This window comes from Pipistrellus hanaki (genome assembly GCF_964339955.1).
Source record: "Pipistrellus hanaki genome assembly, chromosome: 10".
Lineage (NCBI taxonomy): Eukaryota > Metazoa > Chordata > Mammalia > Chiroptera > Vespertilionidae > Pipistrellus > Pipistrellus hanaki.
This window is the reverse complement of record NC_140512.1, coordinates 51,560,117-51,574,579: the sequence shown is the minus strand read 5'-3', so window position 1 is coordinate 51,574,579 and position 14,463 is coordinate 51,560,117. Positions and strand designations below refer to the sequence as shown.

The 14,463-nt window shown below is 40.5% G+C and overlaps 1 protein-coding gene across 1 annotated transcript in view; it reads right to left on the bottom strand.

Moving 5' to 3' along the window:
* Positions 1-14,463, bottom strand: part of SLC35B4 (solute carrier family 35 member B4) — a 45,906-nt gene that overhangs the window by 19,061 nt on the left and 12,382 nt on the right. The window lies entirely within an intron of this gene.

The following is a 14,463-nucleotide window of genomic DNA, read 5'->3' as shown; positions in this document are numbered from 1 at the left end:
CAGGAGGGGAGGTGGGATGGGGGGACAGGAGGGGAGGTGGGATGGGGGGGACAGGAGGGGAGGTGGGATGGGAGGACAGAGGGGAGGTGGGATGGGGAGGACAGGAGGGGAGGTGGGATGGGGGGACAGGAGGGGAGGTGGGATGAGGAAGGACAGGAGGGGAGGTGGGATGGGGAAGGACAGGAGGGGAGGTGGGATGGGAGGACAGAGGGGAGGTGGGATGGGGGACAGGAGGGGAGGTGGGATGGGGGGGACAGGAGGGGAGGTGGGATGGGGGGCAGGAGGGGAGGTGGGATGGGGAGGACAGGAGGGGAGGTGGGATGGGGGGACAGGAGGGGAGGTGGGATGGGGGACAGGAGGGGAGGTGGGATGGGAGGACAGAGGGGAGGTGGGATGGGGGGACAGGAGGGGAGGTGGGATGGGGAGGACAGGAGGGGAGGTGGGATGGGAGGACAGGAGGGGAGGTGGGATGGGGGGGACAGGAGGGGAGGTGGGATGGGAGGACAGGAGGGGAGGTGGGATGGGAGGACAGGAGGGGAGGTGGGATGGGGAGGACAGGAGGGGAGGTGGGATGGGGAGGACAGGAGGGGAGGTGGGATGGGGGGGACAGGAGGGGAGGTGGGATGGGGAGGACAGGAGGGGAGGTGGGATGGGGGGACAGGAGGGGAGGTGGGATGGGGAGGACAGGAGGGGAGGTGGGATGGGGAGGACAGGAGGGGAGGTGGGATGGGGGGGACAGGAGGGGAGGTGGGATGGGGGGGACAGGAGGGGAGGTGGGATGGGGGTGACAGGAGGGGAGGTGGGATGGGGAGGACGGGGACGGTGGCCACAGATGCGGTTTGGTGCCCACCCTGGCTCAGAGAGCAAGGAGCACAATAGCAGGGGAGCAGTCGGCTGCAGCCCTCACGCTACAACGTGGAGGGCAGAGGGTAAAAGCAGTTTCCTTCCTAGAAAAGGCATCTCCCTTCTGCCCTCCCCACTGCAGCGGAGCTGGGCTTAGAGGAGCCTGGGGAGCCATTACTGTAAGGGGGGTGGGGGAGGGAGCAGAGCCATGAGATCTCTACCTCAAATGCACACACAGAGGAACAATCCATCAATTGCCATGAACGAATTGGAATGGGGGTTGAGGACAAATATGTGATACCTTAATCAATAAAGAAATTAATTTTTTTTAAATGCCATGACCAACCAGGGTAACTGGAAGAAAATGAAAAATCTCCAGAAACCAAACTCAAAGGCATCGAAGACTGTACTGTGGTTTACATGACAGAGAATTCAAGACTGCAATTATAAAGAAACTCAACAATATACAAGAAAACTCAGAAAGGCAATTCAATACATTCAGGAATGAAATTAATGAGCAAAAGCAGTACTTTACCAAAGAGATTCAAACTAAAATAAAAGAAACACATTCTAGAGCTGAAGAACTCAATAAATGAGATAAAGAATGCACTAGAGGGCACTAGAAACAGAGCAGACTAGACAGAAAAAAGAATTAGGAACTTGCCCAACCAGCATGGCTCAACCTATTCCCAGTCAGGGCACATGCCCAGGTTACAGGCTCGATTCCTAGTGGGGGATGTACAGGAAGCAGCTGATCAATGATTCTTTCTCATCATTGAGGTTTCTATCTCTCCCTTCTTCTCTGAAATCTACAAAAATAAACTTTAAAAAAATTAGGGAACTTGAAGAGAGAAACCTAGAAATGCCCCATGAAGAATAGAGAAAACTAAAATTAAAAAAAAAAAAAAAAAAAAAAAAAAAAGCTCTCTGACTACATTAGAAAGAGCAACATAAGGATAATAGGTAGGGTATACCAGAAAGAGAAGAGAGAGAAGGAAACAGAGATCCTACTTAAAGAAATAATTGACAAGAATTTCCAAGCCTATGCAAAGAACTAGATGTTAGAATAGAGGAAGATAACAGAATACCTCATTCTATCAATGAAAAAAAAAAAAAGACCTTCAGTTCTCATTTTATTCAAACTGTCAAAAATTAATGACAAAGAAAAAATTCTTAAGTGTCAACCTATGGACTCAAGGGTCCCAGGTTCAATTCCAGTCAAGGACTTGTACCTTGTTTGCAGGCACATCCCCAGTGGGAAGTGTGCAGGAGGCAGCTGATTGATATTTCTCCCTCATCAATGTTTCTAATTCTCTATCCATCTCCCTTTCTCTCTGTAAAGAATCAATATATTAAAAAAAATAAATAAATAAAATAACTGTGGTAAATCTTCATTTATCATTAAAAACCCTAATTATAAATGGATTGAACTCACAAATCAAAAGGCAAAAGTAGAGGTATGGATTATAAAACAAGACTCAACTACATGTTGCCTGCAGGAGACTCTACTTAATTACAAAGACAAACACAGGTTCAAAGTGAAGGGGCAAAGATGATGCTTCAAACAAATGGCACCCAGAGAGGAGTGGGTGTAGCCTTACTTATGAGACAAAACAGAGTTTAAGATTTAAAAAAAAAAAAAAAAAAAGAGGTAACAAGAGACAAAGATAGACATTTTATAATGATAAAGGAGACAATTCATTAAGAAGACATACCACTTATTAATATATATGCACCTGGAAGTATCAAGATACATGAAACAATTACTAGCAGACCTAAAGGGAGAAACTGACAAAAATACAATTATAGTAGGCGACATGAATCCCCCATTGACAGCAATGAATAGACCAGACAGAAAGTCAATAAGGAAATATGGGCCTTAGATGACACATCAGGTTAAATGAAGTTAATATTTATAGAATTTTACATCCCAAAATGCCAGAATACACATTCTTTTCAAATGCACACAAAGTATTCTCAAGGAAAGACCATATGTTGGATAATGAAACTAATCTAGATAAATTTAGGAAGACTGATATCATACCAAACATACTTTCTGGGAAAATCACAAATATGCGGAGATTAAACAACATGCCATTAAACAACTACTGGGTCAAAGAAGAAATAAGAGATCAAAAGAAACATAAAGACAAATAAAAATAAAAATACAATATACCAAAATTTGGGGGGATGCAGCAAAAGCAATACAAAGGGGGAAGCTTAGAGCATTACAGGTCTACTTCAAGAAACAAACAAAATCTCAAATAAACCACTTAGCATTACACGTTTAAGGAAAAAGTCCAAAATGGTGGCAGCATAGGTCTGAACTCAACCCCTCCCATGAGCAAACTCAAATATACTAGTACACACACACACACACACACACACACACACACACACACACATATATAGAATAATTACTCCTTAATGAAGAGTTTCTCAACAACAACAAAGGAATGGAGAAGGCTGGGAAAGCCCCAGGAGCCCCCTGGGAGCTGCAGGAACTCTATGGGCTGGAGGCGCCTGTGAACGCCTTAGGGCAGGCGGATCTCTGTTCAGGCGCTTTGGCTTGCCTGCAAATCACAGCAGCTTTCCCAGCTCTGCTACCCAATCCTTTTGCCTCCAGCAAAGGGAGCAAGCGGCAACAGCTGGGTGGTACAGACCTGGCCTCCCTGCTGGGCTCCAAGTTGGCAGCAAAGCCTGCTCAGAGGTCACTTCTACATAAGACCACTTTCTGTACAACAAACAAGAGAGAGACTCTAGAGAGAAGTCTCTGGAGCTCTCTGGAGACTGAGAACTATCCCTGGTTGGAGGTGCCAATGAGCACCATGGCTTACACCCCCCTCTGCCTCCATAGCGTGGGCGGGGCTCCACCCAGGGGCTCTGGCCTACCCGCAAGGCAACTGCAGAGTGTACCTGACACATCACCCAAACCCATTTCAGTTCCAAACAACGGGAGCAAACAGGACAGGCCATTACTACATGCACACAGCCTTCCCACCTGGAGCCATTTCAGCTCAGTGGGCCAGTGTCCAGGACACTTTGCACCTGCTGGGCTCCTCTGGCTGACCAAAGTCACCTGACAAACACAGACTACCCCAGTGGTCGGCAAACTCATTAGTCAACAGAGCGGCAAATCGCAGCTCGTGAGCCACGGTTTGCCGACCACTGGCCTACACCAAGGACCCTGATACATAAGACTAGGTTTTAAAGACTGGGAGAGATGCCTATTTTATCGAATTCATATAACAAACATAGACACTTAAACTAAATGAAACGAAGCAAGAATTATCTCTCAAATGAAAGAACAACAACAAAAAAAAAAAAAACTGCAAAAAGAAGAAAAACCCAAGGAAATGGATATAAATAATTTGCCTAATAAAGAATTCAAAGAAATGGTCATAAAGATGCTCACCAAACTTGAGAGTGACAGAAAAACATAGGGAGAACTTCAACAAAGAGGTAGAAAGTATAATAAAGAACCAACCAGGTCTGAAGAATGCAATAACTGAAATGAAAAACACATTAGGAGGAATTAGCTAATACAGAAGAAGGGACTCTGAAGACAGACAATGGGGATCAACCAATCAGAACAGAAAACAGAAAAAGAATTTTAAAAAACGAAGACCGTTTAAGGGATCTCTGGGATAACATCAAGAACCCAAGTATTAGCATTATGGGGATCGCAGAAGGAGAAGAGAGAAGGAACAGAAACTACATTTACAGCTGAATTCCTGGGAAAAGGAAAAGACACCCGGGTCCATAAAGCACAAGAAGTTCCAAACAAAGATAAACCCAAGAGACTTACACCAAGACATATTGTAACTAACATGGCCAAGGTTTAAGGTACAGACACAATCTTGAAGGAAACAAGAGGAAAACTGAATTACATACAAAGGAAATTCCTTAAGGTTATCAGCTGATTGCTCAGCAACTTTACCAGCTAGTTAGAGGAAGTGGCAGGACATCTTTAAAGTTCTGAAATAAAGGAAACTACACAATAATTTACCCAGCAAGATTATCATTCAGAATTGAAGAAGAGATAGTTACCAAACAAGCAAAAACTAACGAAGTTCATCACCGTTAAACCAGCTTTACAAAAATAATGTTAAAGGGACTTCTTTAAGCAGAAAAGGACAGGCCATATCCAGAAATAAGAATATATATATATATATATATATATATATATATATATATATATATATATATATTAAAGGGGGAAATCTCACAGGTAAAGCCAAATATTAAATAAATACAGTGAATCAGACATTGAAAACACTACTAAGATCAAAAGAAAGAAGCATCAAACACAACTCAAACAATAAGTAGCCAGGATATACAAAACACAACATCAATAGCATACAGCACGGATGGGGTAGTAAAATGTAGTCCTTCTAGAGTATATTCACCCTTAAACACCTATCAACTTAAAACAGACTGTTATAGATATACATAGACCTGATGTGAGCCACAATCCAAAAACCCACAAAAGATATACAACGAAAAAAGTCTAACTACTGAAAACCAGCAAACCACAAGAAAGAGATCAAGAGAAGATACAGAGAACTATGAAAACAATTAACAAACAGCAACAAATACATACGTCTCAGCAATTATTTTAAATGTAAATAGATTAAATACTCCAATAAAAATAAATTGGGTGGCTGAATGGATTTAAAAACAAGGCCCGTCTATATGCTGCTTATAAGAGACTTACTGCAAATCGAAAGATATTCCATGCAAACAGAAATGAAAAGAAAGATGGAGTAGCAATATCAGACAAAATATACTTTAAAACAAACAAAAAAATTTTTTAAGAATACAAAAAAGGACGTTATATAATTATAAAGGGTTCGTCCAAGAAAAGGATGTAACAATCATCTACACCAGTGGTTCTCAACCTTTCTAATGCCGTGACCCTTTAGTACAGTCCTCATGTTGTGGTGACCCCCAATCATAAAATTATTTTTGTTGCTTCTTCATAATGGTAATTTTGCTACCGTTACGAATCGTAATGTAAATATCTGTGTTTTCCGATGGTCTTAGGCTCTACAGCAGCGGTTCTCAACCTGCAGGAGCGAGCAGAGAACAGGGCCCTGATTGTCCCTGGCCCCGATGGCTAAAGGCAAGCAGGCTCCCACAGAGAGCAGACACCAGGGCCTGTGGTGGTGTAAAGCAGGCAGGTCCCAGAGAGCAGAGAACCATGGGAAGAAGGCCTAAGCCGTCAGTAAGAATCCCCTGAAGGCTCCCAGATTAGAGAGGGTGCAGGTCGGGCTGAGAGATCACCCTCCACCCCCACCCCATGCATGAATTTTGTACACCGGGCTTCTAATATGGAAATAATGGCCTTAAATGTCACATTAATCCAGATTGACTTAATATTGTTTTTAGAATATGTCATACAAAAACTGCAGAATACACATTTTTAAAGTGTACATGGAACAATCTCTAAAATAGATCACATATTAGGCCACAATATAAGCCTTAATTAATTCAAGAAGACTGAAATCATGTTAAGCATCTTTTCTGACCACAATAACATGAAACTAGAAATCAATTCCAACCCAAAAACTGGAATGTATCAAAAAGGAAGTCAAATAGAACATCAAAAACTACCATAAAACAAATGAAAATTAAAAAAAAAAAAAAACTTTTCAAAATTTATGGGATACATTAAAATCAGTTATAGAAGAAAGTTCATAGCTATGCAGACCTACCTCAAAAAAAAAAAAATCCCAAATAAACAATTTAAGTCCACACATACAGGAACTAGGGGGGAAAAAAACAACACCCAAAGTAAACAGAAGCAAGGGAACAGTGAAGATCACAGAAGAAAAAACAAATACATATTTTATAAATTGAAAAGATAATAAACTAAAACACTGATTCTGAAAAGATAAACAAAATTGCAAACCCTTAGCCAAACTCATCAAGAAAAGAGAGCCCAAATAAATAAAATCACAAATGAAAGAGAATTTACAAGTAATACCACTGACATATAAAAACTCATTAAAAAATAAGACAATTGGCAACGAATTCAACAAAATAGAAGAAATGGACGAATTTTCCAGAAATATATCACCTTCCAAGCCTGAATCAGGAATAAATGCAAAATCTAAACAAACTGATTACTAGCAATGGAACAAACAATAATATAAAAAAAATTCAAACAAATAAAAGTCTAGGACCAGTTGGCTTCATAGGTGAATTTTACCAAAAAATTGAAGAGGAAGGAATGCTTCCAAACTCATTCTATGAAACCAGCATTATCCTGATTAACAAACTCAAAGACATTACAAAAAAAAGAAAAAAGAAAGAAAGAAAGAAAGAAAGAAAGAAAGAAAGAAAGAAAGAAAGAAAGAAAGAAAGAAAATTACAGGCTAATATATTTTATGAACACAGATGCACAAATTCTCAACAAAATTATCAGCAAACTAGATTCAACAATACATTAAAAGGATTTATTTATCAAGTGAGATTTATCCCAGCAATGCAAGGATGAGTCAACACCCATAAGTCGATCATCATGATACAACACATTGACAAAATAAAGGGTTAAAACCATATAATCATCTTAATAGATGCAGCAAAAGCATTTGACCAAATTCAACAAAAGACTCTCAAAAAGTTAGTATAGAAGAAACATAGGCTATATGTGATCGAACCTATAGGTAATATAATACTCATTGGTAAAAAGCTTAAAGCTTTTCCTCTAAGATCAGGAATAGGACAATGATGCTCACTATCACTAGTTCTATTCAACATAGTATTGGAACTCCTATCTACAGCAATCAGACAAGAAAAATAAATAAGAACTACACATATATATACTTATTAGTATAGAAAGACCTTTACCATATAGTCTAATTTTTTTAAATGAAAGTTATTGTAAGAGTTATACAAGACTAAGTTTATTATCACCTATGTTTGTGTGTATACATATACCCATATTAATATATATGTTTTATACAGAATTAGTATAAAAAGAAATATAAAGACAATAAACCAGAAACTTAACAGTAAAAAAAAAAAAAAAAGAAAAAGAAATAAGAAACATCTACATAGAAAAGGAAGTAAAACACTCATTATTTGCAGATGACATAACCATAAAGACTAAAAGAAAAAAATGATTAGAATTAATAAGTGAATTCAATAGAGTCACAGCATAGAATCAATACACAGAAATCAGTTGGGTTTCTATACACCAATAACAAATGATCAAAAGGAGAAACTAAGAAAACAATTCCATTCACAATTCATCAAAAGCATAAAATACCTAGGAATAAATTTAACTAAAACCTGTATTGTGAAAACTATAAGACACTGGAGGAAAAAAATTGAAGAGCAAATAAATGGAAGAATATACCTTGTTCATGGAATGAAAGGATTAAATTGTTAAAATATTATATTATTAAAAGAATATACAGGTTCAGTGTAACCCATATTAAAATATTAATGGCATTTTTTCAGAATTAAAACTAATCATAAAATTTATATGGAACCAGAAAAGATTGCAAACAGCCAAAGAAATTCCGAGAAAGAACAAAGTAGGAGGTATCACACTACCTGATATCAAACTATATTATTAAGCTATAATGCTCAAAACAGTATGGTACTGGCATAAAAACAAATATAGATCAATGGATTATAATAGAGCAACCAGTAATAAATCCTTGCTTATATGATCACTTAATCTACAACAAAAGAGGCAAGAATTTACAATGGGGTAAAGACAGTCACTTCAATAAGTTATCAGGAAAACTGAACACATAAAAACAAACAAACAAAAAAAACCCACACCCTAAACCACTTCTTTATACCATATACAAAAATAACTCAAAATGGATTAAAGATTTAGCTATCAGTCCTGAAACAATGAAACGCTAGAAGAAAACATAGGCAGGGAACGCTTTAACATTTATTTTAGCAATTTCTTTTTAGATGTGTTTCCTCAGGCAAGGAAAACAAAATAAACAATAAACAAATATGACTACATCAAACTAAAAATGTATGCACAGAGAAGGAAACCATCCACAAAACAAAAAGGCAACCTACTGAATGGAGGAAGATATTCGCAAGTGATACATCCTATCAGAAATTAATATCCAAAATACTGTCCATAAGGAACTCATAGCACCAAAACAAAACAAACAAACAAACAGAAAAAGCCCTAATCCAATTTAAAAATGGGCAGAGGACCTGAAGACATTTCTCCAAAGAGGACATACAGATAGATGGCCAACAGATATATGGAAAGATGCTCAAAAACCCACCAATCAGGGAAATGCAAATTAAAACCACAATGAAATACCACCTCACACCTATTAGAATGGCTATCATCAATAAATCAACAAATAAGTACTAGTGACGATGTGGAGATGCACTGCTGGTGGGATTATAAATTAATGTAAACAATATAAAAAATGGTATGGCAATTCCTCAGGAGATTAAAAGTAGAACTGCCATAAGACTTATAAATTGCTTTTTGGGGGGGAGTCATTTATCCAAAGAAAACAATATCACTAATTTTAAAGACATATGCACCTCTATGTTCACTGCAGCATTATTAGTAACAGCCAATATAGAAGCAACCTAGATGGCCATCAATAGATGAATGGACCAAAAAAAAAATACATAGTGAATATATACAATGATATATTAGTCGGCAATAAAAAATAACATCTTGCCATTTCAACAACATAGAGGAACCCAGAATGTACTATGCTAAGTAAAATAAGAGAAAGACAAATACTGTATCACTTCGCTTGTACGTGAAATCTAAAAACAAACAACACCAAATGAATGAACAAAACAATACAAACAGACCTATAAATATAGAGAACAAGCTGATAGTTATCAAATGGGGTTTGGAGTAGTGGTGGGAGGGGGATATAAATAATTTTTAAAAACTAAATTAAAAAAAACCAACATGCTATTGAACAACTACTGGGTCAAAGAAAGAAAAAGCAAGAGATCAGAAGATGCACAGAGACAAATTAAAATGAAAATTCAACATACCAAAATTTTGGGGATGCAGCAAAAGCAATATTAAGAGAGAAGTTTAGAACATTACAGGCCTATCTCAAAATAAAAATTAAATTTATCTCAACAAGTAGGAAAAACATTTAGAAAAAGAACAAATAAAGCTCAAAGTCATTAGAAGGACAAAAATAATAGCCAGAGCAGAAATAAATGAAACAGAACAAAAAAACACAGAAAAAAAATTAATGAAACAAACAGCTGGTATGTTGAAAAGATAAACAAAACCAACAAACTTCTGGTTAGACGCACTAACCAAAAAATGAAAACAGACTCAAAATCAGAAATGAAAGAGAAGTTACAGTGGACATCACAGAAATATAAATCATTACACAAAAACACTATGAAAGCCTACACACCAACAAATTCTATAAACCTAGAAAAAAATGGTAAAGTTCTTAGAAATATATTATACAACCAATATAGACTGAACCATGAATTGGAAAACCTGAAAGAGTGAACACTAGTAAGGGAAATGAAACAGTAACACTCAAAGATTTACTACTAATCCTTCTCAACCTGTTCCAAAAAACTGAAGAGGAGGGCAGTTGAGAGGGACCAGGCCTGCAAGGGAGGGCAGTGGGGGTGATCAAGCCTGTAGGGGAGGGCAGTTAGGGGTAATCAGGCCAGCAGAGGAGGGAAGTTGGGGGCAAACAGGCTGGCAGGGGAGCAGTTAGACATCAATCAGGCTGGCATGGGAGTGGTTAGAGTGATCAGGCTGGCAGGCAGACGCGGTTAGGGGCAATCAGGAAGGCAGGCAAGCAGTTGGGAGCCAGCAGTCCTAGATTGTGAGAGGGATCCCAGATTGGAGAGTGCAGGCTGGGCTGAGGGACACACCCCCGCCTCCGTCCACGAATTTCATGTACCGGGCCTCTAGTTAATTAATAACAAATTTATTGCTACCTCAATATATTTCATTTTTAAAATAAAACAAAAGTGAATTTTTATTATTGTATCAGTTCTTTAATTTTCATATACCTCTAAAGAACTTAAAAATGGTCAATTCTCTCAAATACTACATCTATACACTTGTTTATACTATTAATTTTCACTATTTCTAAAGAAAATATTTGCTAAGTCCAAGGTTACTTTCAGCCTAGCAACTGTTAATAATTATCCCACACTTGGATTGGCCTCCCGATTAATGAGGACATCATTTAACTTGTACAAATTTGTATTTAAAAACCAGGGCCCCAGGGTCTTTAAATAAAAAACAACACAAAAAATAAAAAATTTAAAAAAAAATGCAGTAACCCTAGTACCTTAGATAAAGAAATAAATACAAATGAACAAATGAATTGATTTTACATTCATATGCCCCCACTTTGAACTACAAAATACTTTTACAATGCCTCTCACACATACCAGGTTGAGCCAAATAAAATTAAGATGCCTTTGATACATATCACATTCAACCACATGAAACTACCATACTTTTATAGGTCAAAAAGTTTATAGGTCAGTAATTTCATCTTATTCAATCTAATACATTCAATAGGAGAAAAAGCAATACACAGACACACACACACACACACACACACACACACATCTATTATATAAAAAGCCTGGGGTCGTCATGCCATCATGCTGTAATGACTGATCAGCAGGAGGTGCGTGCTCGGGGCTGGCGGGGCTGTGTACACCAGAGGCCCATGCAGGTGGGGGGAACCTGACTCTGGAGGACTTGACCGGAGGAGCGGGTGGGTTCTGGGTCCCACCAGGGTGGCAGGCAGGTTTCTGGGTCCCGCCTCCTGTGGTGGCTGCGGTGGCAGAGGCAGAGGGACTCTATCTGGGTCCTGCCTCCCACGGTGGTGGCAGTGGCACAGCCGCAGGACTCTTTCTGGGTCCCGCTGAGCCACGAGATTCTGAGTCCTGGGTCTCATGCGATTTCACGCACTGGACCCCTAGTATATATATAAAAGCCTAAGGAACCATTATGACCAAATGACCAGAACGACTGGTCGACCAGTCGCTATATGAAGCACACCGTCCAGCAGGGGGCAGACACTCAATGTAGGAGCTGCCCCCTGGTGGTCAGTGTGTTCCCACAGGGGTAGGGCCGCTCAGCCAGAAGCCAGGCTCACCGCTGGCAAGCACAGCTACGACGGCAGGAGAATCTCCCGACTCCGTGGCAGCACTACCAAGAGGCAGAGGCAGGCACAGCGGGCTGGGATGGGCGCGAATGGCGCCAGGCCCTGGCTCGAGCTCCTCCCTGGCCACCGGCCGCTTGGCACACTGCTACATCCCTCGGGGGATGTCTGACTGCCGGTTTAGGCCCGATCCCCATAGGCCTCCTGCGGGGATTGGGCCTAAACCGGCAGTCGGGACATCCCCCAAGTTGTCCTGGATTGCAAGAGGGCGCAAACCAGGCTGAGGTATTTCCTACTCTCCCCCATGCACCAGACCTCTAGTTTAAAATAAATGGCTAAAGAATGCAGGGGAAAGGTAAATAAGGAGTTCCGTGTTCGTCACAAAATCCTCATCTTTGAAGGACGGGATCTCATCCTTCATCTTTGCGCGTCTGAAGAATGCGACGGCACCAAGTCTGAGCTATCTTCCCTATCAATGCAAAAACAGTATCACACCTATGAAAAAACTACTGGCAATAGCTGTGTCCCTGCTTTAAGTCATATACCACTGGTGACTTGCCAAATTTTCTTAGTCCCTGTCTTGAAAAGATGCCGTCTAAAGATAAAATGAGTTCATTAAGGTCTTTCAGGAAACTAATTCCAACTATATTCCACATTGTTGCCAACATAGCACTGCCCAGAAATCGTTCACAGGAATGAATGACAGGAGCAAGATTTTCATTAAAGCGTCATAGGTAGGAAATAAAAAGCCAGCACAAATGGGACACATGGAGCATGGTTGTTAGGGAAGGGTTATGGTGAGCCTCCAAGGGCAGGTTAGGGAGTTTGGGCTTTATTCTGACCCTAATGGTGACCCCTGAGCACTTGTGAGAGAGGGTGCCACACTACAAAGGTAAGAAGCTGACATGTGAGATGAGGAGGTAACTGGCCAAAGGCCGTGCAAGAAGGATTCTATATAATAAAAGGGTAATATGCAAATCGACCGAACAGGAACAACCAGTCACTATGTCGCACAATGACCACCAGGGGGCAGACGCTCACCACAGGAGCTACCCCCTGGTGGTCAGTGGGCTCCACAGGGGAGTGCCGCTCAGCCAGAAGCCGGGCTCACAGCTGGCAAGCGCAGCAGTGGTGGTGGGAGCCGCTCCCACCTCGTGGCAGCAATAAGGATGTCCAACTGCCATCCCTCAAGGGCTCTCAGACTGCAAAAGGGTGCAGGCTGGGCTAAGGGAGCACCCCCTCAAGTGCACGAATGTTGTGCATTGGGCCTCTAAAATCTAGAACTGTTATAAAAGTTATGAGGAAAATGAATAGGTTCCTGAACTACGCTGGCAGCCAGAATGGAAACAGAGAAAGGGTCAAAGAAATAAAAAATGCTGGAGCTCCCCATGATGTCATACTGGACTTGAGAGCAAAGAATTTTATGCAGATTTGAAAGCCAACAAAAACAAACAAAAATGTATTCAAAATATTTAGCTTCACATTGGGAATTTTAAAATACGATATTAATAACAAAATTCGGCTAGGTTTTCTATAGTAAGATTACTCAGGAATGCTGCAAAATAATGCCAACAACAAGCCTTAACCAGTCCCCGCATACATTCATACCAGAAGGACCCCCTCAAAGGGAAGAAGTGACACTATCCTATTAAATACTAGGTGGATTACATATTTATTTCAGATCTCTGACAGCAAGAATACATTTTCAATACATTGTTTATTATAAGAATTGCTATTTGGCCCGATGAGTACAACTATGTAAATATAGACTAATGGATAGAGGTTTGGAATCAACAATTTTGCCTTAGTTTGCCAATCACTTTCTTTTAATTGAGGTGGAATTCACATAACATAAAATCAACCATTTTTAAAAAAGTGAACAATTCAGGGGCACTTAGTTCATTCTCAATATTGCACAACTACCACCTCTATTTCCAAAAGGAATTCATTTCTTAAAAGGAAAAATGATAACACTCTTACTGTATGTGATAACATGAGGATAGCACACATAACTATTTAAAAAATTGGTGAGATCACACTAGGCCTTTAACTGATCACCTACCACTCAGACTCAGACAAACACACACACACACACACACACACTGTTGTCTCCATCACAGTTATTTAAAGTGTTGCGATGGGAATTTTATTCTAAATACTAGAGACCCAGTGCATGAAATTCATGCATGGGGGTGGTGGTCATCCCTCAGCCCAGCCTGCACCCTCTCCAATCCAGGACCCCGCGGGGGATGTGCAAATGCTGGTTTAGGCACAATCCTGCCAGCAGTCGGACATCCCTCTCACAATCTGGGAAAACGTTCCTAACTGCTCACCTGCTGGCCTGCCTGATCACCCCTAATGCCCCACTACCCCCACCCACCAGCCTGATCACACCTAACCGTCTCTGCCTGCTGGCCGGATCACTCCCAACTGCCTCCCCCCTCAGCCTGGTCGCCCCCAACTGCCCACCGCCCCCACCGGCCTGGTCGCC